This window comes from Panthera pardus, unplaced genomic scaffold (assembly GCF_024362965.1).
Source record: "Panthera pardus isolate Hobbes unplaced genomic scaffold, ASM2436296v1 HiC_scaffold_6, whole genome shotgun sequence".
Taxonomy (NCBI): Eukaryota; Metazoa; Chordata; class Mammalia; order Carnivora; family Felidae; genus Panthera; species Panthera pardus.
The window spans coordinates 51,001,883-51,007,882 of record NW_026526991.1 but is presented as its reverse complement, the minus strand read 5'-3'; positions in this window follow the sequence as shown (position 1 = coordinate 51,007,882).

The window sequence follows — 6,000 nt, the reverse complement described above, 5'->3', positions numbered from 1 at the left end:
TGAATAAGAAGTGTTACGGGAGCAAAGCAGGGGTCTAATTGTACCCTCAGGAGTCTAGGAAAGTACACCAGGGAATGCGGCTTTTGAATAGAGTTTGCCAGGAAGCGGTATAAGACGCACCACGGGCAGAGCCTCAAGAGCAGGGCCCGTCTGTGGGGAGGATTGCTGGGGAGTTGGCTGGAATGATTAAGCAGGGCTCTCACTGCAAAGGATCTTGTAATACTAAGGATTGGCCCTGACCCTCGTAGTGCATTCTCTGTTAGCAGAGGAGAACATGGCAGGCCGCAGAGAAAGCCGCTGTGAGCGCCTAGCAAGGAGCCCGGGTTGTAAGCTCCTGATTGACTGAAAGCCAGTCCCTCCCCTCTGTCTTTGCAAGATCAGAAAGGTGGGAGATGGTCTTACGTGCAGAAGCCTTCTGTCACGGTAATGTGGGCTGCCTCATAGAGACCAGTTTCCTGATTCCTTGTATCCCGAAGTTGGGCGGGTCCGGCGTGGCCACAAACCAGCGGCCTCCAGGGCCGCATCAATAAGCACAGTGGTGTTTGTGTGCGGTCGTCGTTGGTGACGTGCGTGTTGTCAGGGGTGGGGAGGAGCGTGCTGGGCCTTTCGGGGCTCGGAGAGATGTTTGAGTCCGGTCAAGGGTTTTCGACGGTTAATAGAAAACAGATCTTGGCCCCAAGGAAGGGGACCCGGAGACCACGTTCACCTACTTGACAGTGATACTGGACTCACCCAAACCAAGGTTTTTAACATACACTTTTGGACATTTTGGAAAGCCAGCCGGTATACTCTTGCAAGAACAATACTAACCTTCACAGGAGAAACAATAGTACCATTGTGAGCTTTCATGGAGTGTTTGTTACAGATGAGAGAGTCACTGTTACAAGCATTAGTCAGTTTCCAGTGCCTTATATTTATTAGCCCATTTAACCTTTAAAGTCGCTCCACGAGGTAGGTGTCACTGTCCTCACCCAAAGCCTAGTAACTTGCCAGAGATAATGCAGTTGCTCTTTGGTGGAGGCCGAGTCAAACCCAAAGGAGGAGCCGGAGGGACCGTCCCTGAGTTGGCAGGGAGTTATCTCTGTAATTGCTGGTCATGGAGATGTTCACTGGGAAGAGTTGCACGCTGAGTAGAGCTTCCATGAACAGGGACGCGGGACTTTGTCAGTGGCGCCTGTGATGCCCAGACCTGCCATAGATGTTGTTAGAGTCCCAGGGGCCATTCCTGCCATGTTCCCATAAAGGGCAAGCGTTATTCAGACACCCCCGTCCTGCTTACACATTAAGGAGGTGGGGTCTGATGGTCATTAAGGAGGTGGGGTCTGACGGTCATAAGGACGCTTTGGAGAACCACAGAAGTAATGCTTCTCTTATCAGTTTGGATCCATTTGCCCATTACCCAGTTGAGAGAACCTTGCAGAAAAGCAATTTCCTAATATGGCACTCTGGCTCTGTAATGTAAACATTTGCGTTCATGGGACAGATAGGCTTGAGATGTTGTTAAACCCTCTAGGGACACATTATTCTTTCTATTTTCTCCTCCGTGATGGGATACGACATTATACGGCGGTGGGGAGGTGGAGCGTCTTGTGTACTTATGCATTTTCCCATTGATTCTCTCGTGGCATTTTGACTGTACATTATTTTCCCAGAAAAACCATCATAAACCGTTTGGAATGATCATGCATTTCCTACGCACGGAGGACTTTTGTCTCTAGCTTTGCCGTCAGAAACGGAGACTCTGAGAGACCCTCTGTCCTGAGGTGGGACTAAGAATCACACCTATGCTCCTGCTTCCCCGCCTCCCCGGCACTCTCCCCACCCAACAACCATTCTTTCTTTCTGGCCCTGGCTCAACCCTGTGCTTCCAAATGAAAAGATCTGGCAACAGCCTGACACTAAATAGCTTTGTCCTTTCGCCTTGTATTAAGTATTCCTCTGCCTGATGAAGTGCAGGTCTCCTTAAAGCGAAAAGCTTATCAGGTGCTCCAGAGGTCACCCAACTGAACTCCGCACCAGACCTCAGAGCAGTTTGGAAAGTGGAATCCTTCGACGCCTCTTCCACGCCAGGGCAAGGAGCACTCACCTGGGACCCTCGGGGTCAATCTTACAGAACAGCTGTGTAGATGGTTTCTAAGATCGCTAACCCTTTAAATACGCTGTCCACTCAACGTCCCTTTGCCCCTCCCCCCGGCCCCCCATGTATTTCCAAGCCTCGTCTGCAATTTTTTTTTTTTTTTTTTACTGCTTTTCTTCTATTATTTCCACCTCTTTTTTCTTCCTAGCACTAGGTGGGGAACTTTCAGAAATATGCTCCCCTCTGCCTGCTCTGTGCCTTCTTTGTTTCCCTTTATGCCAAGCGACTGCCATCAGTCAGCTAGAAGCTTTAGGGAATGTCTCAGACTGTAATGCCCGGAAGCAGTGCCTGACAGAAATCCAGGCAGATCTGCTAAACAACTTTTAAGGAAAAGGATGGTCTTTTGAAGCCAACGTAGTTTCAGCATCCTCTCACAAATGGGTTCTCTTCAGAGGAAACAAAACGAAAGGCAGCGTAGCGTATGTGTTAATGCTGATTCTAATGGAGGGTTTACTTGTGTTAACCCTTTTCTAGACATTATTTCACACACTTCACTAGATTTTGTCAACTCTCAATAACCCAGTGAGGGTTGTTGGCCCCCTTGTGGTGTAAATGGGCACCATTTACAAAGACCCGGTGAAACTGAGGACCTCTCCAAGGTCAGGGCTCTGGGCAGCTTGGACGGAGAAAGGACAGTAAGTGTCCGAGGATGTGAAGATTTTTCATTTGAATGATGCAGAGCAAAGGAGACAAAGGTTATGAGCCAAGAGGGCTTGAGTGGCTGAGTGGCAGAAGAGTTTGAAGGTAAAGCCAGCGAGGAAAGAATGAGGTACTCATGGGGAGGGGCTTAGCTGGGGCAGTCAGGAACATGCAGAACTGTACCTTGCGGCTTCCCCTCTCCCCAACCACCACATTGGGTCATCACTGGAGAATGGTGATAACTGGGAGGTGGGCCAGAGTGAGCTGACCGCCATATTGCCGCCGGGACATTCATGAATGGTGTGGAGGGAAAAACCACCGAATAAACATAATTTTCCTACAAGCGACTCTTAGTTTCCGCCGGGCCTCTGGTTTCTCCTTCCTCTGAGCTGCTGGCTCAGCCCCAGGCCCTCACCCTGGGCCCAGGCTTTTGGAAGCATCGGTAAGTGGTTTTCCACAAACACCCACCCCTGAGGAACCTTCTGGAGGGGCTGCGCTGACTTAGCTCCCCTCTCAATTTGGGAAGCTGTCGGCAGCCTCCTCCAGGTTTCATGGGTAGCTCTAGCCCCTTTCAGACCAGGCAGGCTTTGTGAGGTCCTGAGGTAGGGTGAGGGCTTCCTGCAGAGACTGAGTTTGGAAGGCATGAGCAGCAAGAGAGCTCAGGTCTACAAGACAGTGAGAGAGCCTAACCAGAAAGCTTCTTGATTCTCCAGACAAATAGCCCCAGAGCTGGTGGGAGGGCTCTAGTCTCCCAGCTCCTACCCATGAACAGTTCCTCCGTGAGCCACATCTGAAGATAAGATCCCCTCCTTTTGCATGCATACCAAAATAGGGGAGCAAACCCACTTGCGTTCGAAAGAGCAATGTAAGGGAACTCTTAAAGCGAAGAAATGAATCCCTATCAACAAAATTCAGTTTCTGTCTGTTGGCCTGTGATTGCATCGTGAGAAAATAGCTGCGTGGCTCGTCGCTATGTTCAGAGGCTATGTTTAGGATGGTCTGACTTACAGCTAGACTAGACCAAATTCTTTGGGGAGAGGTAGAAAGTCATCCTCTGGAGAATTTTCAGGCCTTGATTTGCAATCAAGCTGCTTTTCACAGCAGTAATTCCATGTAGCTGAGCTCCACGGTTAGTAGCCAGGGATTCCTGTATGTAGTTGCGTTCATAAATCCTAAGCAATCCTTAGGGAAGCCAGACACTCGCAGATGGTGGGATGTCAGCCCTGGGTGAGAAGGCTGGATCCGAGGACTTTCTAGTAACCTCCCGAACCACAGGAACTGAGCAACTTCCCAGCCCAATCTACCTCCCCCGACTCTTCGTATTTCTTCCATGTCCACTGGGCTTCAACGGGAAAAGAAAACAGAGTTCGGATGCTTGTTAGCCACCCGGACTTATGCCACTTTGGGGTGGGAGGATGGTAAAGGGGAGAGGACCGCAGGAAGTGGAGGTCAGATCCACTCATAGCTGCTCCAGGGGGACACGGTATTCAGGGCCTCACAGGAAGAGCTGGAGCCCAGGGTGCCCTCATCCTGAATCCCTTTTCCTCAGGTGGCCTCACTTCCCTCCGGTAGGTCAGTAGGTCCGGAGGGGTAGCCTGGGGGCTCACTGGTCTGTAGGGAGCTGAGTAGCCAGTGAAAGCGCTCCGCTCTCCCTCCCCCATCCAGGCTCCAGGTAAATCTGTGTATTTAACTACAACCACAACCACAAGGGCCCCAGCCCTTGGAATTTTCCTGGAAGCCAGTTAAAGCCAGGGGAGCCACAGTAGTAGATAAAAATTAAACGATGTACCAATTCTCTTTGGCTTACAAGTCCCTGAATGGTTTGTTTACACATTAAGAGCAAAAAGGGACTGCAGTCTTTCCTCTTAATTGCCGTAATTACGCTTGTCCCCCCCCTCCGCACTCCCCTCCCCCACCCCAGAGGCTGCCCATGTCATTTCTAAAGGGCAATTGCTGGCCCTCCGCCCTGAGTGTTTTTGAGGGTTTTTCTCATTTTCTGATGACCACTGGCTACTGAGCTGACAGTACCAGTTTATTCTCCCTGGTGCACTGGTCTCGCCCCCCCCCCTTTCTTTTTCTTTCTCTTTCTCTTTCTCTCTCTCTTTTCTTTTTCTTCCCCACCCCCCCTCCCCCACCCCCCACTCCTGGGTAGTGACCAGGAAGAGCCGACTTCCTCGGCATCAAAGGGGATTGCAATTTCTTCGATCAATTGTATGTGGCTCGGCATCGGCCACATCCCCTTAGGGAAAGGCTCGGGAAACCTGGGTCAGAAAGCTTGCAAACTCCTGTCCGGCTCACGAGCTTTCATTGCTGAATTGGGTCGAGTGTTTCCTCTGGGTTACCTGATACAGAGAAATGTGAAGTATTGTACCTTCTACGCTTGTGCCTGAAAGTCACGCGTGAATCCTATTTCCGCTTAATCGTGAAGGAATGCTGTTGCAAAGACTCGGGGTCAGAAGGCCGCAGTAAATCAAGCCAGATATACCCCTAATGAATGGCAAATGAAACAGCGTTTGTTTTTAAGTTCATAGGTCCTTCTGGAAGGTGTCTTTTTAGTGCAAGCGAAATTCCTGGGTTGCAGGTATGGAGCACAATGGAGGTGACTGGGGAAGGTTTAGAGTGTCTGGTTCTTTTAGCCACAGTCTTAAAAAGTACTAGAAGCATCCCCAAGGTTAGTTTGCCAAACTGGTTTCGAAAGTGCCATGCTTTCTGCAGCCCTTATGTTGGGACAGAATTTTCCGATTACTGTGGATTCTTGGGTAACCAGACTCTTGGTCCACTTTCCCCCTTAGCTCACTCAGCTGGTCCTGGGTCGCTGCATAGGTGTTTCTGAGAGCATGCCTTTCTCAGGACGGCAAAGGCCGTGTGAAAACAAATCTGGCATTCACGCGCAATTCCAGCATAATCGTGGAGGCCCCTCCTGTGGGCACTGAGAGGGTTAGGTGAGTCCCTTCTCCCCCCAGCCAATGATGGGAGGAAACCTGTTAGCTCTGCATCAGAAGGAAGAGAAAAGCCTTCCATCTTCCGCAGCTCTTAAGCATTTTGATAATAAAGAATCAAAAGTATTACATGTTACAGGGACACTGGAAATCAAATGCTGTTAACCATAACACCTTCTTCCTCAGATGTTAGAAAGAAAGAAAAAGCTGGTAGGATTGAGTGAGGAGGGACGATAGTAGGAGCAGCTGTTTTAAAATCCAAGGAATGTGGTAAAGAGAGCCTTG